Genomic DNA, 27,323 nt, shown 5'->3' with positions numbered 1-27,323 from the left:
TAGTAAAAAAAAATATCAGAATTTTCTATGAAATAAATTTTGATAGTTAATTTTATTGTTATTCACAGTTGTGATGAGCTGTTCAATGTGCTGCAAGTGTTTACTGTTGATAAAAAAAAGTTCCTTATGAATACAACTTAAATATATGTTATTTTATTCTGTCAGTCGAAATTAATAAACCATAAAGGCAGATGTCTAATATGAGGAAGCTAATCTCTTTAAAGTCACATCTCAAAAAAATCTAAAAGCTTTGTTTTTTTTCCCCGCCCCAAAGGCTTAGAACTTCTTTACAACAATAAAAACATAACATAAACATAAAACTTGTATACTACAAATACCATTAAATTCTATGCGGTTCACAAAGATTAGTAATACAAATGGATAGACATCTGATTTCTAACTTCTCAAGGGTTCCCTAAAAAGATATGTTTTTAAGGCACGTCGAAATTGTTGTTATCCCAGGACAAGCAGGCAGCTTATTCTCACATATGGGTGACCTCACCAACGGAGCCTTGATGTGGAAGTCTCGCAAGCAGACTTGCTTGAAGAAGCTAGAAGTTTCGAGTTAGCCGCACTGCGCATGCTTTGCCATGCACCCATTTGGACAGCCTGAACTAGCAGTTTGGGATCTCAGGGACAGATCCCTTGGGAGCAAGGCTCAACCTAGGTTTCTTCCGCAGTGGGCTTGAGTGCAGGCTGAGTGGCTCCGTGCCATATTTTCCAGGATTGGGGTAACTGCTTTCCTTCCCCCTTCTGCATGCACAAGGTCCAGTAGGGGTTGAGGTCTACGGCTGGTTTGTTAGCCCCGAGAGACAGTCTGAAGAGACGAACAGTCCTAATGCCAGGCTTATTGAGGCAGAAGTTAATCCTGTAAGCTGTCTTCCATTTCAGCACTTGCAGCTCCCAGCATACAGCATAGCACAGTGAGTAACAAGCTGACAGCCTGAAAAACAAAATTGTTTTTTGGGGGGAGGTTCTGGGGTTAGTCAGGGTCTTCCACCTATAAAATCCCAAAATCGCTCGTTTTTGTACCACAATGTAGCTTCCTGGGCCATTTTGGGGGCCAAAATCACTGCCAGAGTAGTCATATTTGATTTCCCAATCCTCTATAATAAAACTCTAAGTGCGCATGCGTACTTAGGGTTTTGTGATCTCTGCTGGCGTGCTGTGTCCTTCCTTGGCTGTGTTCCATTTTGGAACACGGAGACCCAGAACACGCCGGCGACTCCCTCCCTCCGCCCTCACTTACCAACCGCTGCTGCTCCTCTTCAAAGCAGCCTGCTGAAGTTCGCCGGCCAGCTGTAGTGAACCTCGCAGGCCGCTCTCCACCTCGGCAGCACGTTCCCTCTGAGGAAAAGGGGGCTGCTTTGGGGGTCAGGGATGTGCTGGGGGCAGACAGCAATCATGGGGGGAGCAGAAGGATGCCACGGAGCAGGCAGGCATGGTACAACAGGGGACAGGGGGAGAAGGAAAGGGGGCTTCTTTGGGGGAGGGGTGTGCTGGGAGCAGACAACAATCATGGGGAACAGAAGGGGGCCACAGAGCAGGCATGGCACAACAGGGGGAGAGGGATAGGGGGCTGCTTTGGGGGGAGGGGTGTGCTGGGGGCAGACAGTAATCATGGGGGGGGAACAGAAGGGGGCCACAAAGCAGGCAGGCATGGCACAACAGGGGGCAGGGGGAGAGGGAAAGGGGGCTGCTTTGGGGGGGGTGCTGGGGGCAGACAGCAATCATGGGGGGAAACAGAAGGGGGCCACAGAGCAGGCCGGCATAGCACAATAGGGGGAGAGGGAAAGGGGGCTGTTTTGGGGGATGGATGTGTTGGGGGCAGATAGCAATCATGTGTCTCATGCTGGTAAGAAGTGAAGGGGGAGAGGGAAAGGGGGCTGCTTTGGGGTGAGGTGTGTGCTAGGGGGCAGAAAACAATCATGCTTTGCTCTGGGAGAGGGGGGGGAACAGAAGGGGGCCACGGAGAGACATTCAGGCATGGCACAACAGAGAAATACAGGTAGGCAGGGGGCCAGGGAGACAGACAGAAAGAAAGACAGAAAGACAGGGGGCCAGGGAGAGACACAGACAGAATGAATGACAGACAGACAGCGTCCAGGAGAGAGAGACAAAGAAAAAAAACCAGACGGACAGACATGTACTCTAGCGCCCGTTAATGTAACGGGCTTAAACACTAGTTTGAAAATAAAAGCCTCAATCTACTTCCAAAACACCTCGATTTTGCTCAAAAACAGGTGTGTTGGACTCCTCAGGCCAGGATACCTTGGATTCATGCCAGATATATGCTGAATGGACGTCTGAGAATCATCTGTGTCCCATGTGCCGCATGTGAGGTAGGGAGGGGAGGAGCTGCCGACTTAGCCTCCTTTAGTCCCTTGGGCGATTTTAGTGCCCAGATTGTATGAGGGATGAGGGCCAGGAATAGAGTCCAAGTTTGAGCCAGAGAGCAGCGCAAGTGCCTTCCCTGCAAAGTGCAGCTGTGCTGTGGCTGCAAAATCCCAGAAGGGAGCTCGTGAGTGTCCACAGGTGCCATCTGGGTATCCTGGACAGGGGTTTTCCCCTGAATTCATTAATATGTTGTTTGTCGCTTACATAATTAATAAGGACCGCATGGAACCCTTGGGGATTGCAGCTATGGTGGTGCTGAGGGTTTCCCCCTGACGAGCGCAATTCCCCAGCAACAATGCTATGTGCAAGATGGAGAGGTTTAGTCTAAGGAAGACTAGAAAGAAGAGGGCTTGTTCCATAATGGGGACGAGGAAGAGAGCTCTGCGGCCAGGACAGCTTCTACAGACAATGCTGGATGCTCAGCTGCAGCGTCAACCAATGGGGGCCACCCAGACTTCGGGAGGGATGCCGATTGAATCGTCAGACCTTAGTGTAGACTGGGTTTCTTTGAGCCCGGTTCAGAGGCAGCTCCTTTACCAGTCTGCAAGTAGGAATACTGACACAGAGAAGGCAAGACAACCAACCTAGCCAGGGACTTTGTTGTTGAGCCCCGTAGGAGAAAAGAGAGCAGAGGAGATGGAAGAGTTCTGCTCTCACTGAAGCCCTACCAATGGCACCTGCGGTAGTTAAGGGTGAGAACACTTCTACTTCCATAGAGCAGTTTGGGGAAATTATTAAGTCTGCCATAGTCTGTATGGACGACCTGTGGAAGGCCATAGCCACTATGGACTCCAACCTCAAAAAAGCTGTAGCAATGGTTTGTTCAAATTGTGCTGCTATAAGCTCCCAGGTAAATGTACAAGGTGTTAGCCTAAGTGAACAGACTGAGAGCATTAAGAGGCATAAAGTGCAAATTATCCAAATAAAATCCTTGGAGTTGGAGATAATTAAGGAAAGGGCATATATTAAAAAAAAAAAAAGTTAGAGTATATGGACAAGAAGAAATAACCTAAGATTGCTAAATTTTCCCAAGTCTCCGATAATCTCCCCTCTGGAAATGGTGCGGAAATATTTAAAAAAGATTTTGTTAATCGCTGAAGAATCTTTGCCATCCATAATGAGAGTCCAAAGTATTTCAGTGGGCTTTAAGAAAGAAATGAGAAATGGAGCAGCAACAACAAACCAAATTAGATCTGTCAGTTCTTGGAGAGTCCCTTAGAAGTGGTTACAGAAAGAACTACCCTTATAGTGACATCAGATCCAGCCGGTTCGTTAAACTGTGGTAGGAGACATTGTGCCAATATTCACTCCTCCCCCTTCTCTAGCCGTCACAAACTCAAGTAATTGTTTGGGTTTGAAAAACAGAAAATATTTCCCTTCATAATAGACAACATTTCACTGGCAATTTCAACACAAAGGATGCACCAAGAGCCAAGACTTTTGGTTTATAAGAAAGTCCTTTCTCTTCTTTTGTGTCTCTTTAGATATATCTGGGTATATTCTTACCAATGAGCCCTGAAAACTATCTTTCATGTGCCTGAAATAAGTTCAGAAAATTAATTTCGGTTAAAATAAAAAAGCCCACCCCCTGAAGTGTCTCCTCCCTCCCCAAACCCCTAAAAAATGCCCCGTGTGACGATGCCCCCCCCCCGTGCCCGATGCCCCACCGAGCACAAAGCAGGAGGGAAGCCAACTCCCACCTGCCATCTCAAACGCCACCTGGCCGGGCCCGGCCCAACTCCCAGTAGTAGGCCATCCGGCTGGCCAGGCCCAGCCCACCCCCTCCCTGTACCTTTAGAATCGTTGGGAGCAGGAGGAGTGCCCAGTCCCTCCTGCTCCTCAGGCCTCCCATTATCGTCTTTGGGATCAGGAGGAAGCCCAAAGTCCTTCAGCTCCTGCCGCGATACTGGCCTTAGGCCACGCCCCGATTCATCATTTGATGCATGGGGAGGGGTCTAAGGCAGTGATTGGCTGAGGCGCCTCGGGCTTATCCCTTGGGAGGGGCCTGTGGCGCCTCAGCCAATCAGGGACTTCTTTAGGGAGGAGTCTAAGGAAGTCTCTGATTGGCCTTAAACAAACATTTTTTATGACTAATCAGGGACTTTCTTAGACGCCTCCCTAAGGAAGTCCCTGATTGGCTGAGACACCCCAGGCCGGAGCCCGAGGCACCTCAGCCATTCAGGGTCTTAGGCCCCTCCCCATGCATTTGATGATGCACTGGGGCATGGCTTAAGGCCAGTATCATAGCAGGAGGACTTTGTGCTTCCTCCTGCTCCTGAAGATATCACAGGCCTAAGGAGCAGGAGGGACCGGGCACCCCTTCTGCTCCCAACATTTTTAAAGGTATGGGGAGGGGGGTTGGTCTGGCTGGTGGGGGGGGGGCACTGTGGGTCGGTGGGGGGCATCAGGCCTATGAAGCAGTAGGGACTGAACACCCCTCCTGCTCCCAATTTTTACATACAGGGGGGTGTCGGATCGGGGGTGGGTGGCAATTTTTTATTCTCCTGCTCTCTGCTGTCCTTCTCCGCAGTGCAGCCCTGCTTTAAAACCACAGGCTCACACTGCAGGGAAGGGTGGCAGAGAGTAGGAGAGTTGGGGCTGGCAGAGAGCAGGTCTAGGCAGAGAGGAGTGGAGTTTTTTACACAAGCGACTGGTCTCCACCAGTCGCTTGTTCTTGATCAGCCAACCAGTTGGTGTGTCAGGAGAAAAGTTTAGTGAATCGCGTCCCTGCCTACTTTGCATGCGTTTCCCTTCATTTGCATGCACGCATTTGAAGTGGATCGCAGGACAGATTTGTGAATTGGGCCGGAGGGAAATCTGCTCGCTAAGGGCTTGCAAACCGATCGGTACACAATCGGTTTGCTTTGTGAATTTAACCCTAAGTATCTTAAATTTCACTTGATATTTTCCTTGTTCTTGGATCAGGTAATTGTGGACTAAATAATAAGTATTTTATTTCCTGTATTTGTTTATTTGACAAGATGTTTAATTCTTGAATTCTCTGTGCAAGTTGTTTACTTGTTTGTTTTAATTAAAATTTTGAATAAAGATATAGTAAAAAAAAAAAAAATAATAATAATTAGAGACTCTGCAGTCTTCTGCCACACAGTGCTTGCTTATGAGCAGCACGAAAGCACAGACCACCTGTTTTCCCTCTCAAGAAGTCATTACAAAGATGTTAACATACCATTAGGAGGTCCCAGAGGGGCCCTTTCAGGTAGCCAAAGCCATGGCAAAACTCTGATGGATGCTTAATTTAACCAACTCATTGTTTCACCGAAAGTAGATTCCCTGGTGGCACAGGTTACCAATAGTACTGCCCTTCCCAATGAAGGAGCTGTGGTATTAATGGATGCCTTAGACCAGTGTTCTTCAACCTTTTTACACCCATGGACCGGCAGAAATAAAAGAATTATTTTGTGGACCGGCAAACTACTAGGACTAAAATTAAAAAACCCCGTTTACGCCCCATCTCTGCGAGCTCGGTCCCCGCAAACCATCTGATCCCATCTGCACAAGCCGTAATTATTATTTTATATTGAATGTATTTTATTAAAGTATAAAAAGAAACAATATTTTGAACAATTGTGATTTTATAAATACAAATATACAGAGCACGGACCAACAAAACCCCTGTCTCCCCTCCCCTTCACATATATCCCCTCTACTATCAAGAAAACTGAACAAGCCAAGTTATTATAGAATGCTACATAGAAATATCATACTAACAGAATACTGCAGTCTCCAGTTATGTCTCTAGCAGGATATATATTTCAAATCTGATATATTCTAATGACAAAATAGAAATAAAATTATTTTTTTTCTACCTTTTGTTGTCTCTGGTTTCTGCTTTCATCTTCTTTTCACTCTTTTCCTTCCAGCATCTGCCCGTTCCATCCAATGTCTGGCTTCTCCCCCTTCCATATGTATCTGACTTCTTTCTATGCCCCTCTTCCCTGTCCATCCAGCCTGTTCCTCCTCTCCTTTTTGACTTCATTCATTCCAACTTCACTGCCTTCTTCATTTTTATCTCTCCTACACCAGATCAAGCATCTTTATCCCTCTCTCATTTCTCTGCTGACCCCCTTTCCAGCATCAATGTCTCTCTACTTTCTCATTCCTCTCTCTCCTCTTTCCCTCATCTGATCTCTCCATTCCACCCTGACCCCCTTCCCCTCCTGTAATCTCCCTGCCAGCTGTTTCCTTCCTTTTTTCTTTCTCCCTTCCCTCCTTCCTTTTTTTCCTTCTCCCTTCCCTCCTCCCTCTATCCAACATTAACTCTCATCCCATCCCTTTCCCTCCTCCCCTCACAGCAGCATCTCTCCTTCTTCTCCCTTCCCTCCTCCCTCTATCCAACATTAACTCTCTTCCCATCCCTTTCCCTCCTCCCCTTCCAGCAGCATCTCTCCTTCTTCTCCCTTCCCTCCTCTCTCTATCCAACATTAACTCTCTTCTCTTCCCATCCCTTTCCCTTCTCCCCTCCCAGCAGCATCTCTCCTTCTAACTCTCTCCAAGTCTAGTAACAGCTCTCCCTTTATCCAGCAGCTTCCCTGCCTCCTACAGTGGCTGTCTCCCCTTCCAGCAGCTCTCAGTACTTGCCTGCAGGAAGTTGCTGGTAAATCACTGCCCTGGCAAGTAGGAGAGCTGGTGGGAGGGGAGGAAGTCACTGTGAAGGCTCCCCAGGATCTTGCTCGCACACGCTGATCATCTCCCTCCACCTGCACCTGAATCTGCAGCTCTCTCCGCGGCCCTCTTCAGCAACTCGGCAGGGGCGGCGATCAAGACAGGCTGCCACGTTGGGACCTTCACTCTCTGAGTCCTGTCTATTTTGTTTCAACTTCCTGTTTCCGAACAGGCGAGACTCAGAGAGGGAAGGCCCTGACGTCGGCAGCCTGTCTTAATCGCCTGAGGCTGGGAGGAACATTAGTGAGCAGGAACTGCAGTCGGCAGGAAATTTAACTGCTGAATTGATCTCGCTGGCCCTGCGCGGACCGGCAGAAATTTTTTGCGGACCGGCACCGATCCGCGGACCGGCGGTTGAAGAACTGTGCCTTAGACCACAGGCTGGAGTTCATAAGAGAATTTTCGAAGCTGCAGTCTTGGGTTTAAAAGCAGCTGCAATGGCATCTTATGTCGCCTGGGCTTTCTATTCTAAGTTGTGCTGTGATCCGGAGGAATACCTGGGAGAGATCACCAGTTTCTAATATCTGGAGTAAATTATGTGGCTGATGCTCTGTATAGTAACATAGTAGATCACGGCAGATAAAGACCCGAATGGTCCATCCAGTCTGCCCAACCTGATTCAATTTAAATTTATTTTTTATTTTTTTTTATTTTTTTAAATTTCTTTATTCATTTTTTCATATTACAACAAGTGTATCCGAAAAATACATATAATCTTATAAACACACACTTGATTTTCCTTCATGAATACTTTAAGTACAATATATCATATTTATATTCATATTTTTATAATGTTTTAGATAATATGTAAATCATTTAATATGTATGACAAATATAAATAAAATAACCCCCCCAAGCCCTCCCTTCGTATTTCAGAAACTCTAACCTAATACTTAAAAATGCTTAATTAATTCATACATATTGTAAGGTAAATAAAATAATACCCACCCACATCCCTACTTAACAAATCTCTTATTATGGGAAAATGTTATTAATCATTACAAAAATCTGCTAATGGTCTCCAAATCTTCAGAAATTTACCAAAATAACCTTTCTGTGTTGCTATTGTGCGCTCCATTTTATATATGTGGCATACCGAATTCCACCAAAAGTTATAACTTAATCTGTCATAATTTTTCCAGTTACATGTTATTTGTTGTTTTTTTTTTTTAATTTTTTTTTCTTCTTAGCTATTTCTGGGCAAGAATCCAAAGCTTTACCCTGTACTGTGCTTGGGTTCCAACTGCCGAAATCTGTTAAGACTTACTCCAGCCCATCTACACCCTCCCAGCCATTGAAGCACTCCCCAGCCCATCCTCCACCAAACGACCATACACAGACCGTGCAAGTCTGCCCAGTACTGGCCTAGTTCAATATTTAATATTATTTTCTGGAACCTATCCCCTTTTACCTTCATTCTATGAGATCCAAGATGGCGTCAGGCTGGGCGCGCTGAGGAGCCGCTCTGAGATTGTCTCTCCAATATAACTTTTTCAATAGATTCTGGATAACTTTACTTACCTGATGCCTAAACGGAGGGGCCACTGTCACCCCCGCAGTCGGCAATATTGGTGAGCTTCTCAGACGGATGCAGGGAACATTTTTAGCGTCGGAGAGGGGCCCGCAGAGGAACAGCGGTGTGAGCGAGGCCATGGCAGTTTCTCCAGGATTGGAAACATCTTTGAGCCCCGACACTAGGGCGCTGCCCCCGCAGCCTCAGCTAAGCAGCTCTGCAAGGGGTATGAGAACCCTGTATGTCGGGGCTTCGCCTTCCCCTGAGGCAAGTAGTCCAGTGCAGAGCCTGCTGATAGGAGCTCACATTGAAATGAGCTCCTTGGAAGAAGCTGAGAGCAAATCAACCAAGGAGAAGCGAGCAAGTCTTCAGAGACAGCGACAAGGAACCCAACTGGATGGTGAGCACTATGACACTTCTATTTTTTTAACTTCCTTGGATAATCCTTCAGAAGTAACTCTTGACTCATTGTGGGATCTTATGGCCGGACTAGTGAAGACCATAAGTCCCAAACTCCAGTTAATAGAGGGGAAACTGTCTCAACATTCTACTGGAATTAAAATACTGGAAAATGAATTGACTGCCCCTAATTCTTCTGTTCAAAAGCTTGAACAGGAAATAAAATCATCTAAACAGCTACAAGATGTTCTAATGAAGGACAATATAAATCTTAGAAGAAAGATGGAGAATTTGGAAAATAACTCCAGATACAACAATTTAAGATTAATTAATTTTCCTAAGTTACCATTGGTATCACCTAGAGAAATGTTTAAGAGATATTTTCTTGAAGTTTTGGGGGCCTCAGAAGATTCAATACCTCCTTTATCACGAGTTTATTATTTACCTAACAAGAGCAAATCGTTAAATAGGTCCTTGGACCAAGGACAATTGGATGTATCGGAGTTATTGGAGAATTCTGATAAAGAGGCTGTAGAACAAAGTACTTTGATTGTAACAGTAGCCCTCTCTATTGATAAAGTTTGGTTGTTAAAATTATTCTTTAAAAATAGACAGAAAGAATTTATGGGCTTTAAAGTGCAGATATTTCCTGATTTATCACGAGAGACTCAAAAGCGTCACCGTGAATTTCTAATGTTGAAGCCAGGTGTTACATCCTTAGGTGCTACCTTTTATTTACGACACCCCTGTAAGTGTATAGTGCATCACCAAACAGTTAAATATGTTTTCTTTGAACCTTGTCATTTGACTTCCTTCTTAGCGCTCTCTCGTTTGGAGGCAGAAAAATCATAAGCCCTAAGATTATTGATTAATCCCAGCAATCAGCCCTCCAGCTAACTTGAAGAGTAAGAGTGTTCATTTTGCTCAATTCTTTTCTTTGTTCTCGCTAAGGAATCTTGGATCCCATAATTTGAGGACTTGAGCATATTAGTTATAATTATTTTAATGTTGTTGAAATATTTCTTGTTACGTTGAATTACTAATCTTGCTTTCTGTACAAGTTATTCTTGATTGTATGATTTGAAAATCAATAAATATATTTAACAATTAATATTATTTTCTGATTCTAAATCTTCTGTGTTCATCCCACGCTTCTTTGAACTCAGTCACAGTTTTACTCTCCACCACCTCTCTCGGGAGCACATTTCAGGCATCCACTACCCTCTCCGTAAAGTAGAATTTCCTAACATTGCCCCTGAATCTACCACCCCTCAACTTCAAATTATGTCCTCTGGTTTTACCATTTTCCTTTCTCTGGAAAATATTTTGTTCTACGTTAATACCCTTCAAGTATTTGAACGTCTGAATCATATCTCCCCTGTCTCTCCTTTCCTCTAGGGCAGTGATGGCTAACCTTTTTGAGCCCGAGTGCCCAAACTGCCGCACAAAACCAAAGAATTTCCTCAAAGTGCCAGCACATCAATTAAACCTTAATAACAAGATTTTAGTATCTAAAAACTCTTTATAAAGTTGCCTGAACTATGTAACATCATTTTTAAAGGTTGGAATCTTTGTATTGTCAGAGAATCAATTTGATTCACAATCCTTTGGTTTTCATTTCAATTTATTGGCAATTTATAATGTTTTAATGATTTCATTCAATTTAATGAATTTAGGAAGAATTTGATTCAGTTACACAATATATTTTAAATGTATTATTCACATAATATGTCAAATGTATCCTGAGTAAAAAAAAAGATAAACTTCTTAAAACTGTTAACTGTGTCAAGACTCGGTGTGCATTCCCAAAGAGTTTATACATGTTTTTTTGTAAAATTTACAATCAAATTAGAAAATAGTTAAATCATTACATTTCTAATAATATGATGTAAAGAAAACAAAAGAGCTTTCAATTAAACCAACCGTTTTTATTGGAAATTCCAGATTGGAATACAACAGGGCCATAGTCCCTTTTTTAAATAACATCTTTAAATAATATTTAAATAACTTAGAAAGTGTCATAACTGCAAACTGAAAACACTGCTTCATGTAAACATATGCATTGGGCATGCTCTGAAAAAAATTAATGTGATTTTTGTTGTTGCATGCATGCTGATAACTTGTCAATCCTTGGCTCATAGTGCGTTAATTTCAGAGCAACACATGCAGCACTCATGTCATCCGTTAATCTGTTTCTAGCATCAGATTTTATATGATTCAAAGCCGAAAACAGCTGCTCACAAGCATAGGATGACCCAAACAAAGTAAGAAGAGCAATCCCAAGTGCTTTCATGGACTTAAAATTGTCTGGCAGAGAATTCCAAGCTTTTAGGATTTCATTTTCAGAACTGCTAGCAGTGATTTCATTTGTCACCCTTTCACACTCAATACGTTCAAGAGCCGCACGCAGGTCATTGAATTTACTTTTCCAGATAGAGCTTTCTTGAAATTCCAGTAGCTCCCTTTCCAAATTTTGAATATCCAACCACTGTAAGCAGGAAAGATCAAGATCTTCAAATGTGGACTTTTCTGGGGAAGTTATAAATGAAAGGGTTGTCTCCTTCTTACGGAACTGAGAAAATCTTTTACTAAAATTCTCCTTTGCTTCGGCTACAATGGTGGAATATGCTTTGTGGATTTCCTGGTGTTTTTTATGACTGTCCACAAATGTTGTAGAATTATTCAAATGTATTTTTAGGTTGGGAAAATATTTTAGCTGTCCACTCTCAAGGTCTTTTTCAAAAACATGCAATTTTCTCTCAAAAGCTTTGATGTCACTAAACATGCTTTCTGCTGTTTTTCCCATGCCTTGTAATTTTTTGTTTAGTACATTAAAGTGGTTAGTAAAATCTGTAAAGAACATGAGGTTGGTAAGCCAGGCCATGTTGGTGAGTTGAGGATAGTCTTCCCCCTTTTCGTTCATAAATAGCCTAACTTCTTCCAAGCAGGCCACAAATCTCTCTAACACTCGTCCTCTGCTCAGCCACCGGACATTATTGTACATCAGTAAAGTGTTATGTTGTGCCTGAACCTCATCAAGAAGGGATTGAAATTGTCAAAAATTAAGAGCACGCGCCATGATGAAGTTCACCATTTTTGTTACATCTTTGAGGACATCGTCAAGTTTTTTGCTGCTTTCTTTGGCGCAGAGAGCCTCTTGATGTATTATGCAGTGAAATTGAATCAGTGGATGTTTTGCTTCCTTAGCAAAGAAATGAATGAATCCTGATGTTGTCCCCACCATGCTAGGTGCTCCATCGCTAGTAACTGAAACTACTTTTTCTGGACTTATGTCTAGTGATGAAAAAGCCTCCATCACAGCATTGTGGATATCTGTCCCTTGTGTTCTTCCAGGCAAAGACAGCAGTTTTACCAGCTCTTATCTCATGATGTCACCAGTAGCATAACGCAAAATGAGCGCTAGTCTTGCATGGTTAGTAATATCTGTACTTTCATCCAAGCACATGGAGTAGAAGGGTGCTTTTTGTAAGTCGCAAGTAAGCTGTTGACTAACATCAGCAGCCATTCGCAGAACCCTATCTTTTGCAGTATTTCTGCTTAGCGGCATCTCAGAGATGCGCTGCACAATTTTATCCTTGTTTTGGAAATCATGGAAGAGTGAATTACTCCCAGCCAAAATTGCCTTTTTGATAAAATCTCCATCATAGAGGGGCTTACCATGTTTTGCCATGCACAGTGAAATTTGAAAGCTGGCAACTGTAAGATGATTAGTTTTTGAAAGATAGTTGCTAAAACTAAGAGACTGGGAGTGATATTTCTTTAATTTTCCTACAAGGAACTCTTTTCTTTGAGCTAAACCAAGTTCAGCAACACTGTTATGGTTGGTCTCAAAGTGACGTTTGACACTTGATGTGCGAGACACAACACTTTCATTACACATAATACACAATGCTTTCCTACTGTGTTCAATCACTCCATATGTACTCTGTCCAGGCCTCTTGGAATGGTCTTCCACTATCTGTTTTTGCTTTTTTTGCTGTACTCATTTTCTTTGTTCAAGACTTCAAGTCTACAAAAAGATAAAATTTGTATAATAAAAAAAATCTAATGAAGTGCTGTATACAAATCCGTCCCCATAAAAAAATATGTGATTGGGGAATTTTACTAATTGTAGACATCCGTTTTGGTCAAAAAATATACTGTCCGGGTGAAAACCGGACTTGTGCAACCTGAGTGTATGGGAAAAGGACTTTTATTTTTCATTATTGGAGCCTTTGTTATTTTATTATGATGTTTACAAAAGCACTGTGAAGGGCCACATATACACTTTACTGTTTTTTGCTATATTGAGTTTTCCATAAGGTACAGCGCAGAGGATTAGTGTGTTGGTTGTTCACAGAGAGCCCAGCCCTCCTCTCAGCTTACTGAACTTCTCTATGCAATCATCATAAGCAGCTTTTTTATTTCCTCGAATTTAGCATGTCCCCATGGAAGATACAGAGGTTTTTACAGAGGAGCACATTATTAGACACATTAACTTCCCCCCATATCCTCACCTCTCTAGCATGGGAGCACTAGGAACTGTTCCTGATTACAGATGTCATGTGTGGAGTCACACTACAGCCTCACTGAGTTCCTGTGACAGACTCAGTGTGAAGCTTCTCTTCCTCCCCCCACTTCCCCCTCACACACTGCCTGGCTCATAGGATACTAAGGGGAAGACAGGCAGGCTAAACATCCACTCACAGGACTGCAGCCAGCACAGGAGGATGGGCCTCGGCCCACCGGGACAATGCCCGGTCCTCCCAATGGCCAGTCCGGCCCTGTTGCCAGGTGAGCTGCAAAGCAGACATCGGCACACTCGTCTCCCGCCGCGCTGCATATCTTAATTGCGGACTAGAGAGTTGCGCGGGGACAGAAATCCCACCCGTCCCCGCCAAAGTCTCACCCGTCCCCACCCGTCCCCGTGAGGAATCCCTCCGTCCCCACCCGTCCCCGTGAGGAATGTCCTCCGTCCCCGCCCGTCCCCGTGAGGAATCCCCTCTGTCCCCGCCCGTCCCTATAAACTTCAGAAATAGTTATTTCATTTAATTATGCTACTGAATTAAAGGCTCTGGTAGAAACCCATTTACAAATAAGCAAAAAGACTTTATTAATTTGGAAATATTAATTGGGAAGAATACACACTTTGTAAACGGGTTTCTACCAGAGCCTCTTTTGTTTATAAATTTTTATCAACACAACTAATATACTACTTTATCCTGAAGCAAAAAAAAAAAAGAAATAGAATTCTTTTCCTACCTTTGTTGCCTGGTTTCTGCTTTCCTCATGTTCTCATTCAGTTCCTTCCATCCACTGTCTCTCTTACTTCTGCGTCTTCCATTTGCTCTGTTACTGTGCCTCTCCCTTTCTCCCCCCTTCCAAATTGGTCTGGCACCCATCTTCTTCCCTCCGCTCCCCTCATAGTCTGGCATCTCTGTCTTCTTACCTGCCAGCGTCTTCTCCCCACTCTCTCTTCCCCATTTCCTTTCAGCGTCCTTCTCCCCCCCATCTTCCCCATGTCCTGTCAGCATCCTTCTCCCCCCTCTGTCTTCCCCATGGCCTTTCAGCATCCTTCTCCACACACCCCCGTCTTCCCCATGGCCTTTCAGCGACCTTCTCCACCCCACCCCCATCTTCCCCATGTCCTTTCAGCGTCCTTCTCCACCCCTTTGTCTTCCCCATGTGCTTTCAGCGTCCTCCCCCCCGTCTTCCCCATGTCCTGTCAACGTCCTTCTCCCCCTTCTGTCTTCCACAAATGCTTTCAGTGTCCTTCCCCCCCACCCCGTCTTCCCCATGGCCTTTCAGCGTCCTTCTTCACCCCTTTGTCTTCCCCATGTGCTTTCAGCGTCCTTCTCCCCCCCCGTCTTCCCCATGTCCTGTCAGCGTTCTTCTCCCCCTTCTGTCTTCCACAAATGCTTTCAGTGTCCTTCCCCCCTCCCCACCCCGTCTTCCCCATGGCCTTTCAGCGTCTTTCTTCACCCCTTTGTCTTCCCCAGTGCTTTCAGGGTCCTTCTCCACCCTCCTTCTCTCCCACCCCGGGTGCAGCACAGCCGGCCAGGTCCCCTTACTTTTGTGGCGCTTCCGCGACCGACAGACCGACAACAGCCCCGGTCTGACAAACCTCCCTGCCCTTAACCGCGAATCTAAATTTCCTTCTTACAAGAAGGTAATTTAGATTCGCGGTTAAGGGTAGGGAGGTTTGTTGGTCCAGAGCTGTTGTCGGTTGGTCGGGTTAGTGCTACAAAAGTAAGGAGACCTGGCCGGCGGGGCGGACCGCCCCCCTCCCTTGGTAGCCACTCGAGCCGCGAGGCTACTCCTCCTTACATACCCTGCCTGCAGTACAGAGCCGAACGGAAGTCTTCCCGACGTCAGCGCTGACGTCGGAGTGAGGGAGGGCTTTGTTTAAGCCCTCCCTCCCCTCCGACGTCAGCGCTGACGTCGGGAAGACTTCCGTTCGGCTCTGTGCTGCAAGCAGAGCAGGTAGGGAGAAAAGCCGCGTGACTTAGTACATCCAGCCCCGCAGGAACCCCGCGACCCTCGGAGGCGTCCCCACGGGATCCCTGCGACCCGTGCAGCTCTCTATTGCGGACCTTCCCGCGTGCCAGCTGCAAGGCCTTCACGTGCCACAGCTGGCACGCGTGCCATAGGTTCGCCATCGCTGCTCTAGGGTATACATATTCAGGGCTTCCAGTCTCTCCTCATACGTCTTCTGGTGCAAGCCTCCTATTATTTTCGTCGCCCTCCTCTGGACCGCCTCAAGTCTTCTTACGTCTTTCGCCAGATACGGTCTCCAAAACTGAACACAATACTCCAAGTGGGGCCTTACCAATGACCTGTACAGGGGCATCAACACCTTCTTCCTTCTACTGACTACGCCTCTCTTTATACAGCCCAGCATCCTTCTGGCAGCAGCCACTACCTTGTCACACTGTTTTTTCACTTTAGATCTTTATGATCTGTTCAGAGTCGTATGCAAAATGTCTTCTTATGCCATTTCCGCCCGTAGGTTCTGTGGGTGGTGGATTTCTCCTCCAAGGTGACCTTGAATAAATTACCCTTTAAAAGGCAGTTACTCTTTGGGAAAAGTCTGGATAATCTTATGGCCAGTATGCAGGATCGCAAGCTGAAGTCTTTACAGACAGCAGACCTCAAACCTCTAGGGGGTCAGGGCGCAGTAATATACTTGGACAAGCAGGCAGCAAATTCTCACATATGGGTGACATCATCCACAGAGCCCGGTACGAACAGCATGAAAGTAAACTGTCACTTAAGTTTTTAGAAAACTTTGCGACTGCCCGCACCACGCATTTGTGAGTGCCTTCCGCCCAATGTAGGCTTGTGGTGTCTTAGTTCTTCATTCTCAAAGGAGTGAAGAAGTGCATTTGTTCCGGACTTCTTCTGAATTAGTGTTTCCTTTGGCCCATTGTGTTTTCTCTAAGGTGCTTTTTCAAACTTTGGTTCTTTATTTTCTATAGTGTTCTTTGCAACCTTCTGCTCTCTAGACTAGTCCACAACCATGTTTCTTCCTGGCTCCCCTTCCCCCTTCTACTATTATGACTCCCTTACTCCCCCTCCTGCTGATATTAACCATCCCCAATCTCTCCCCAAGCCACTGAAACCCTTAATACCACACCTCTCACACTTTAAACCCATTGCCTCTCCTTTCCTCTTATCCACTACCCTCTTCTCTGCTCTAAAGATCCAACACTTGGGATTAAAGAGTGAGTGGTGTGGTGTTAAGGGGTTCAATGTTTTGGGAAGAGAAGAAAGATTGGGGATGGTTATTAGCAGGAGGAGGAGTAAGGGATTTCCCCCCCCTTTTCTTTTGCCCTATGGAACACCGTCTCTGTTCCCAACAAGCTTGCCTACATCCATAACCTCTTCATCTCTCAATCTATCCACCTGCTTGCACTAACGGAGACCTGGATATGCCCTGATGAATCTACCTCAGCTGCTGCCCAGCAGTGTTCCCGCTAAGCTGCGCTGGCGTGCGCTGGCGCACAAAATATTACATCGCAGCGCACAAGTTTCTCGTCACAGCGCACACACGTGCTTGCAGGCAGGCTCAGCTGGCCCCAGCGAGCTGGCAGTCCATGTAACGCGTCGCAAAGGTAAGGGGAGGCTGGGGGAGGAATCGGACGTTGGGGTGGGGGTGCGAGCAGGGAGGGGGGCGATCGGAAGAGGCGTACGGCAGATGGCAGGGCGGCGAGAGGAGAGTCGGGTGGGGGGGGGGGAGTAACACCGGAAGAGAGCGGCAAATCCGGGCAAGGCAAGACTTGCAGAGGCGTACCTAGGGGGTGCGGGGGGTCGATCCCGACGGTCCGCTCAGCTCGCCAACAAGGAGAGGCAGCCGGACTCGCGTACGCTCCGACCGCCTCTTCTTGCAAGAAGCCGGGTCTTATTCAATCAGGAGCTGCTTTGACATGCAGCTCCTGATTGGATAAGGCCCGACTTCGTGCAGGAAGAGGCGGTCAGAGCAGACGCGAGTGATTTCCTGCACTAGGCACCACATGAAGTCACCCACCGTACCACTCGATTCGGGTAAGCGCAGGTATCGGTGGTGGCTTATTTGCGGGGGTGCCTTATTTTATATTTTTGTCTAAAAAGGGGGGGCTGTCTTATTTGATGGCCCTGCCTTATCATCGGGGAAACACGGTACTACTACTAGTAAATTAGTAATGCGCTACAAAACTGAGGCCGCACGAGCGCCATTGTTTATCTATACATGCATGAAGCAAGTTCTTTTCAAGTTTCGATCGTTTGAAGCGTGTGCATAAACTTTCTTTTGCGATCTTCCATAGATTCAGTCAAATAATTTTTAAATCCATTCGAAAATGTCGAAGCGTAAAGAGAATGAAGAGTTTGGTAGCAGCACAAAGAAAAAGCGCAGCCAATTTAAGAAGGAATGGCTGACCGAGTTTTTGGTTGACACCACGTTGCCGCACGCGAGTGGACAGAAAACAGTGGCGATGAAAGAAATATTCGAATATAGCGACACGGACAACGCATTAATTTGCTCCCTATGCCGAAAAGCAGGTGTTAACGGAGAATGGAGCACAGGGAAGACTTGGTCTGAGTGGAAAATTGATTATTTAAAGCGTCATCTGAATCATAATTCTCATTTAGAAGCGGTTCAAAAGCTTCACAATCAAAGCCGAGGTTTTCTAATGAATTTCTTGAAAGAAACTCCCGATAGTCGGAACAACAGAATCGAATACGCACAGAGATATAAATCAAGTCCAGAGGGAGTTAACATTTTAATTGATAATATATTGCTAGCGGTAAAGTTGAATTCGTCCATGCTATCCGTCCAGGAAATTCACAATCACATGGCTAAATACGTAAAAATACCTGATAGCTGGAGAAGCAAAAACTATGCTTTCGAGTTCCTTGACTGCATAAATGCCATTGTTAAACGGGAAACATTTACAGAAATCCGGAGGTCTCCTTTTCATACCCTAATAATTGATGAAAGTACTGATATTTCTGTTTCGAAAATGCTCATAATATACAGTGGTGCCTCGCATAACGGACGCCTCGCACAGCGAACGCTGCGCATAACGAACTTTTTGTCTTGCTCCCTATAACGAACTTCGTTTCACACAACGAAGTCGCCCGAGGGGCCCGGGGGGGGGGGCGGAACTACTCTCGCCGCTTCCTAATGTGAGCCGGGAACAGCAGCACCCTCCTGTCTGAATGCAGTGTTCCATCATCTCCCTCCACCTTACCTTAGATGCCGAGTTTTCCGGCTTTCTTTTTCGGCCAGCCACACACTTTCAAAGAGCAGCACATGCGCGCATGCTCTGTTGTTCAATCTTCTCCTCTGACGCAACCGGAAACCGGAAGTTGCAGGAGAGGAGAACATTGATCAACTCCAGCAGCTGCGCGTGCACAGCTTTTTGAAAGCGTGCGGCTGGGTGAAAAAGAAAGCTGGCAAACTCTGCATATAAGGTGAGGTGGAGGGAGGGAAATGTAGGGCTGCAGAACGAATTATTTTGTTTTACATGTATTCTTATGGGAAAACAGGGCTGCAGAACGAATTATTTTGTTTTACATGTATTCTTATGGGAAAACGCGTTTCACACAACGAACTTTTCGCATAACAAACTTGCTCCTGGAACGAATTAAGTTCGTTGTGTGAGGCACCACTGTACATTAAATTTAGAAGAAGTGGCAGCAACATTCATGAGACAGTTTTTGCTGGCATCAAACATCTAACTGCTTGTGACAGCACAGCTATAGTTGATGCTATAAAGCAGTTTTATAGTGAGAACGATTTAGATTTCAGTCGTATGGTCATGTTCACGTCCGATGGAGCATCAGTCATGCTTGGGAAGCATAATGGTGTAGCTGCAAAGTTACGTCAATCAGTTCCTCATCTTCTAGAGCAACACTGTGTAGCTCACCGCGAAGATCTAGGCATAGACGATGCATGGAAAACGATCCCATTCATGAAAGAGATCGAAACTCTAATACGCACCGTGTATACGATTTTCAGTAGATCGAGCGTACGAAAAGCCAAACTGGAGGATATTGCTAATGCTGCAGACTCAGATGTCATTTCATTTAAAGCTATACATGATGTTAGGTGGCTGTCTCGGCACTTTGCTGTAAGTGCAGTGGTTAGAAATTATGACATCCTGTTAGAATATTGTCAAGAACAGGTGGAAGAAGACAATGATCCCGTGCACAAATACTGCCTTACTAAATTGAGTAATCTGGAATTTAAAGTTGCGCTATTTATTCTCTGCGATGTTCTTGAGGAGCTTGGATCACTGTGTAAGCTTCTTCAGAAGAGTTGTTTGGCACCTTTGGATGCATTCCAGTTCACTAAAGCCAAATTAAGGAAACTCAGATCTCAATATCTGGGAGAAAAACCACATTTCAATGAAAATGTTGAAACTCTCATTTCATCTTGTAATTCGGTAATTAAAACAGATCATATTCTTACATTTATTACACAAACTTGTGATCATATGGACAAAAGATTTCCTGACAATGAATTAGAGGACTGGCGTGTTTTCGACAAAGACTGTATCTCAAATCCGTCCAACTTAGAGGAATTTACATTTGGAAACGAACAATTTTCACGATTATCTAACCGTTATTTTCTGTTAATGAACAAAGATGATGAACATTGTTTCAAAAGGCAGCTTATTTCAGAATATTCGGAGTTCAAATATATTATTGCTGAAAAAGTAAAAGCAGGAGCTATACAAACGCTTCAGGAAATGTACAATTTTGCTCAGCAGCATAAACAGTTCAGTGGACTAAATGCTCTATTAGACGTGTGTGGCACCTTTCAGGCTTCAAGTGCCGATTGTGAGAGAGGATTTAGCTTGATGAATGCTATAAAGACAAAGACTCGTAATAAGTTAAGAGTAGAACATTTGGAATGCCTAATTAGAATCAAACTTTATTTAGCCACAGGAAATAATGTAAACATAGACAGTGTTTACAATTTTTGGAAATCAGAAAAAGGCAGAAGAGAACAATCTTAATAAAGAATTTTGTACTTTCAAGAATTAATGCGTTGTTTTGTGTTCTTAAAAATATTATTTAACGTTATTTAATTTAGCGTGTAGGCCTAAAATTCCTTTGAATACCTCGTCCTCATGTATCAGCAACTTTGACAACATATTTATTTGGCTCATAACTTGCTGGCGCCCGATATTTTTAGCTCACAGTGAAAAAAGTTTGCTCACAACACCCGCCCGCTTAGAGGGAACACTGCTGCCCAGTGTCATGGAAGTTACCTTTTCTCACACACACCTTGCCTGGTTGGTCAAGGAGGAGGCATTGTGCTGCTACTCTCACCCTCTTGCAGATTTCAGCCCCTTCTCCCACCACAATCTCAATTCTCTTTCTCCTTTGAAGTCCATTTAATCCATCTGTTCGTTCCCCTACCTCTCCGAGTAGCAGTCATCTACCAACACCCCCCAAATACATCCCACTCTTCTTCCTCACCGACTCTGACTCCTGGCTCTCCTTCTTCCTTGAGCCCTCATCCCCTTCCTTCATCCTCAGTGATTTCAACATTCATGTGCAGTGTTCTCCCCAGAAATTTTTTCCAGCCGGGTGGGGCGGGGAAATTTGATAGTGGGGAAAATTAAATGTATACTATTTTTATTAGTTAATTATTATTATTTTCCAATGCTCGATATGACTTCCTTTTTTAAGGTTTGACACTTGTGCCAGAATATTTTTACTAAATTTAAGAAGTATCCAATTGTAGAAGTGAATAATTAGATATTCACCCTCTTTCAAATAGAGGTTTAAAAAAGGGAAATGCGTTAATGAAGTCATTAGGTTCAGTCTAACCATTTATTTCTGCATGAATTTAAACAATTAAAAAAAAAAAAGATAAATATAGCTCATCCAGTCATACAAGTAATGGCTGTACAACACCTCTAATAATGTTTTGATCACTAGGTTCCTTCCTGAGGTCTTACTGAGAATATGAAATAGATGCTATCCCCACTTCCAGACCTCTTCCACATAATTTATGGAGAGGTGTTACTGAGCCTGGAAGGGCACCTGTGTGATTGATCTTTATCTGCTTCTTTTTTATTTTGCTATAGTGCAAAGTAAGAGCTAGGGCAAAATAGTATAGGTAAAGATGCAGGTAATAATTAGCAATGTATTAAAAATATTTTATTTTTATTTGCTTATAATGTCATTTGAAAGCTGCTTGATGATAATACAACTTTAATTTAATTCTTTATAATGTGTGTGTCTGTGTGTTTGGGGGGGGACAACACCTACATCAACAGTAAAGTTAGAATAGGGTCATTAAATCCAGTGGTGTACCTAGTATATATGACAGCCAGTGCTAATCATTTTTTTAACAACCCCCTCCTCTATATAAAAAAAGATATTTTTAGTAATAATGAATGAGTTACACAATAAGGGTGCATCTAGGAAAAGGCAGCATCTTAAACACTGCAATGAGCACTAGAACACCAACACACACATTGTAAAACTAAACAAACCAGATCCTACACAGTCAATTGATCCTGTACAGTCATTGCTAACAGAAAGCCATGTCCCTTTTATACACACAGACAGATACACCTTCGCCCAATATGGAATAATCACAAACTAAAAATAGAAATATGTAGACAAAAGTTAAACTGAACCAAGAAACCAGACTCTGCATACAATGCAACACCACAGAAACAGTGACACATGTCCCCTAATACTGTGCAAAATATAAAGACAGTAGATGTAAATTTGAAAAAAACTTCTACATAAGTCACCACTTTACAAATTAACAAATAGAAATAAAATAATGAGAAATATGAAAATACAATTTTATTGGACTAATCCATTTTTCAATTAGCTTTCAGAGGCCAAATTTTTCTTCAAGACAGTACAGTATACAGCTGTTATGGTATCTTGTCCTGACCTGAGGAAAGGGGTTTATTCCCCCCCAAAATTGCCTTATTTCCATTTCCTATTGATAAATTTTAATCAATACAGTTACAATACTACTTGATTCTACATAAAGCAACAAAAATATTTTTTTTTTCTACCTTTTGTCGTTTCGGCTTTAGTCATCTTCTCTTCACTCTCTTCTTTCTATTCAGCATTTGTCCTCGCTCCCTTCTATGCAACATCTGTCCTCTCTCTTTGCCCCTACCACCCAGCCTCTACCCTCTCTCTACCCCTTCCATCTACTGTCCACCCTATCTCTGCCCCTTGCATTCACTGTCCACCCTTTCTGCCTTTTCCATCTGGTATATTCCCTCTTTCTATGTCCCTTCAATAAACTCTATATCCTGTGCCCTTTCTCTCCTTTGTACATGATTTATTTCAGCTTCAACCCCTCTCCATTTTTTGTCTCCACCCCTCCCCTATGCTCTGGCATCTCTCTCTTCTCCTTTCCTTCCTTCCTTCCCACTCCACCCCATAGTCTGACATCTCTATCTCCTTCCCTTCTCTCCCCCCTCTCCAGTATCTGCCTCCTGTCTTTCCCCTTTGGTCCAGGCCTCTCTCTTTCTCTCCGTCTTTCTTCTGTGAGGAGATCATGTTGATCTTGAACACTGAATAATTCTTCCACATTCTCCATATCACTGTACTGTAGACTGGTCCAGCAGACTGCTTTGGCACTATTACATGGGTAATAGTAAATTCATTATGCATCAGCTTTCCACACAGAATGCCACAAGTCTCTATTTCTTGTGCTGTGTTTACATCTGCCAGCAGCAGAAACTTGTGAGACTGATCCCTTGGCAATACTACACTTAAGAGCCCTTTGACCATCTGGTTCTGTATGGCTGCAGGCTTTAAAGCTTTGTTTACTGGAGGAGACTGTCCAGCATACATAGTTGCATCACTCTTCAGGATCTGATCAGAGATTACATTAGACAAGGTGGTATTTTTAGGCATGGAAAAACTGGACATGTTCTCCTCAATCTGCTCAGATGCCTTCAAATGCCCTTTAATGTTCGTCTGATCTCGGGCTAAATCTTGCCTCCTGAGCTGATCTTCAAAGGAGAGCGGAGTGAGAGCCATATCGGCAGTGAGATCCGTTTTGGGCCGCATGTTGTGCGGGGCTGGACTAAGGCAAGTTGTAAGCTTCCTTCCATTGCTGACCTATCTTCCATAAGTCAGCAACGGAGGGAAGCTTACAACTCGCTGCTCTTGCTTGCTTCGGGCCTTCCTTATTGCCGGGTCCTGCCTTCACGGAATCAGAAAGTAGGCAGGACCCGGCAGCGAGGAAAGCCCGAAGCAAGCAAGAGCAAGTTGTAAGCTGACCTGTCTCCTATAGCGAACCCATGCTCTGGGGCGTGTGCATGCAGACTTCCCTTCTCTTCCCCCCTCGGGACGTAACTTCCGGTTTCGGAGGGAAGCGGCATGCACGTTAGAGCCCTGGAGCATGGGTTCAAGTCGCTTGCTGGCGTTAAAAACTAAAAAAAAAAAAAAAAAGTCAGGCTCCTTCGCCTCCAGGTTCCTTGCCCTAACATCCTCATTCAATCTCCAGCTGTGCTCACCACCACTACACACCAGAAAGGTAGATCCAATTCTTCCCTTCAACTGCTCAACCAACAAATTCTGCAATACCACCTTTCCCCCTCTGACCATCACCTGTTAATGTTCACAATCACCTCCTCCACGTTCAGGAACTTTTAGGCTGTTGACCCTGGATCCCTCTCCACTGCTGTCTCATCTCTCTCAACCAGCATATCATACAAGACTCCTATAATACCATTATCCCAGGACAAGCAGGCAGGTATTTTCACTAATGGGTGACGTGATCCAACGGAGCCCTGAAGCGGACGCCTCACAAGCGGTCTTGCTTGAAGAAACTCGAAGTTTCGAGTTGCCCGCACCGCGCATGCACGAGTGCCTTCCCGCCCAGACCAGGGCGTGTCTCCTCAGTTCTTACTTTTCCGCGGAGCCGAGAAGTCTGTCTTTGACTCTCTGTGTGAAGTTTTTTCACTTGTGCCTTCTAAAGTCCGCGGTTTGGGGTTATTTTTCTCTTAATCGCTGATTTTCATCGTTCTTTATTGTTTAAAAATAAAAAATAAAAAAATTTCTTCTATCCGTTCGAACTTGCGGCGGAACTTTTCCGGCCTATGTCCTGGCCTATCACCGGTTTTAAAGTGTGTCAAGTGCCAGCGCTTGATTTCGCTAACGGACCCTCATTGATGTTGTCTTCGGTGTCTTGGACCTCAACACCTTCCGAAATCGTGCCGGCCTTGCTCCACACTCACCACACGCGCTTTCAAGCGTCGTTGCGTCTTGTGGGAGTCATTGTTCATGGAGTCCTCGGCGGAGCCATCCTCATCGAAGGGACCCTCACCTTCGACATCATCCACACATCAGTCTCCCACCTCTGCGGCCTCGAGTCTACTCAAGCCTGTTTCGTTTGTGCCTTCTCAGACTCCAGCGCCCGCTGCGATGCCTTCCTCAGTCTCTTCAGGTCAGGTAGCACAGCAGCCCATTCCACCAGTAATGCTAAAGGTGCTCAAGGCTTCCAAGCCCAAGCACTCACACACTGCCTCTAAGGAGCGCGAGGCCCGTGCAGGTGGTCCCATTGCTGATGTGGATCCATCCTTGCCGGCCTCGTTCCAGACCTTACTGGAGAAGCAATTCATTGAGCTCTTCACCACCATGGGGCCTAAGCTTCTCTCCCAAATCCAGCCTGGGCATGCGGAGGCCTCCCGCGAGGTCGAGCCGCCTCCAGTGCCTCAGCGATACACACACTCTCAACAGGGAGCAGAGTCTTTTTGAGTGTCTGGTCTGGCATCGATGCATGCATCGCAAGGAGCATGCCTCCGTTGGAACCGATTCACTTGATGCAAGGAGCAGAGTCTTTGCGAGTGCCTCCATTGGAACCGATCCACTCAATGCAAGGAGCAGAGTCTTTGCGAGTGCCTCCATTGGAGCTGATTCACCCGATACAAGGGCTCGAGCCTCTATGAGTCTCTCGGGGCGAGCCCAGCCAACCACCTCTGCTTCGATCAACTGCTTCCAGCCCCATCCACTACCTGGGGGCCTCAGCGAAGACACACTCGCCTCATCCATCGAGGCCGGTTTCCAAGCATAGCTCGCATCATCGTTCGAGGCATTCATCGAGGCACTCTTCCAGGCACGCCTCACCTCATCGGAAGCAGCCTTTACTCGAGTATTCACCACCGGCTACTTCACCCCTCCAATGCCGGAGCTCAAGGACACCCTGGGGTCTTTATCACCACCACGATCCCCGTCCTCATTGGATCTAGAGGCCTCGACGTCCTCGAGGCCCTGCATTGGCTGACCAGCTGTCCTTCTCCTCATTCCTCCGGCAGATGGCAACTGATTTAGACATACACCTGGACACGGGGTCTAAATTTTCGAAGGAATACCTGGAGACTATGCACCTTCCTCAACCTCCGGCTGAATCTCTCAAGCTTCCCTTACACAAGGTGCTGGACCAGACCTTTGTGCGGTGCCTTGAAACACCTTATTCCATCCCTGCCATGCCGGGAAAATTGGATGCCAGGTACCACACGGTTCACCACAAGGGTTTGATGGCTCCCAACTCTCCCATCAATCCCTTTTGGTGGAGTCCTCACTGAAGCGGTCTCACCCCTCCCAGGTCTATGCCACCGTTCCACCTGGTAGGGAGGGCAAGACCATGGACCAATTTGGCAGGAGAATTTATCAGAACTCCATGATGACTTCCAGAGTTCTGAATTATAACTTCCGTTTCATCACATATTTTGAATTCTTCCTGTCCGTACTCCAGAAGTTCATGCCCTATCTGGACCCCAGGGCACAGTTTCAGTACCAGGAGGTTCTGGCCTCATTGTCCCAACTCCGGCTTCAATTGATGCAGTCCTCCTACGATGCCTTTGAGCTCTCGGCTTGGGCCACAGCATGCTCGGTGGCCATGCGCCGGTTGGCGTGGCTTGGGACCATCGACATGGACCCCAATCTCCAGGACAGGCTAGCCAATGTGCCATGCGCTGGTACCGACCTCTTCGACGAGGCAGCAACCAAGAAGCTCTCGGACCACGAAAAGTCTTTTCAGTCCATCCTGCGTCCGAAGCCCAAGCCTGCTCCTCCTCGTCCATCACGCCCACCATTGATTTACCAGCGGCGTTATCCTCCAAAACCGTCTCCACCCATCCGACAGCCTGTGAAGAGGCAGCATTCCCAAAAGCAGCATCAAAAGCCTCAACCATCAACGGTCCCTAAGGCTCCTCAGCCCTTTTGACTGTCTCATAGAGGGCATAACATCTGTCGTTTTGCCATTCTCAGTTGCTCCACCGATTGGAGGTCGTCTCCATCACTTTTACCACCGAAGGATGACTTATCACCACCGACCTATGGGTCCTCTCCATCGTCAAGGAGGGTTACTCTCTTCAGTTCCATCAAGTTCCTCCGGAACACCCCCCAAGAGAGTATCCTTCCAACTTGACCCAGACTGCCCTTCTTCTACAGGAAGCCCAGGCCTTGTTACAGCTCGGGGCTGTCGAGCCGGTTCCTTTGTCACAACAAAACAAGGGTTTCTACTCCTGGTACTTCCTTGTTCCGAAGAAGACGGGCGATCTGCGCCCCATTTTGGATCTCAGGGTGCTCAACAAATTTCTGGTCAAAGAAAAATTTCGCATGTTGACCCTAGCATCCCTGTACCCCCTTATTGAGCAGAACGACTGGTTATGCTCTCTGGATCTCAAGGAGGCCTACACTCACATTCCTATTCACCCGTCCTTCCGTCAATACCTCAGATTTAGGGTGGGACATCTTCATCTTCAATACCGAGTGCTCCCCTTCGGCCTGGCCTCGTCACCCAGAGTCTTCACCAAATGCCTAGTTGTAGTGGCCGCAGCACTCA

The 27,323-nt window shown here is 45.5% G+C and overlaps 1 protein-coding gene across 7 annotated transcripts in view; it reads left to right on the top strand.

The window, feature by feature from the left end:
- RALGAPA2 (Ral GTPase activating protein catalytic subunit alpha 2) overlaps nucleotides 1–27,323 on the top strand; it is a 1,036,168-nt gene that overhangs the window by 41,463 nt on the left and 967,382 nt on the right. The window lies entirely within an intron of this gene.

This window comes from Geotrypetes seraphini, chromosome 3, assembly GCF_902459505.1.
Source record: "Geotrypetes seraphini chromosome 3, aGeoSer1.1, whole genome shotgun sequence".
NCBI lineage: Eukaryota > Metazoa > Chordata > Amphibia > Gymnophiona > Dermophiidae > Geotrypetes > Geotrypetes seraphini.
The sequence above is the reverse complement of the archived record's forward strand: the minus strand, read 5'-3'. Positions and strand labels throughout refer to the sequence as shown.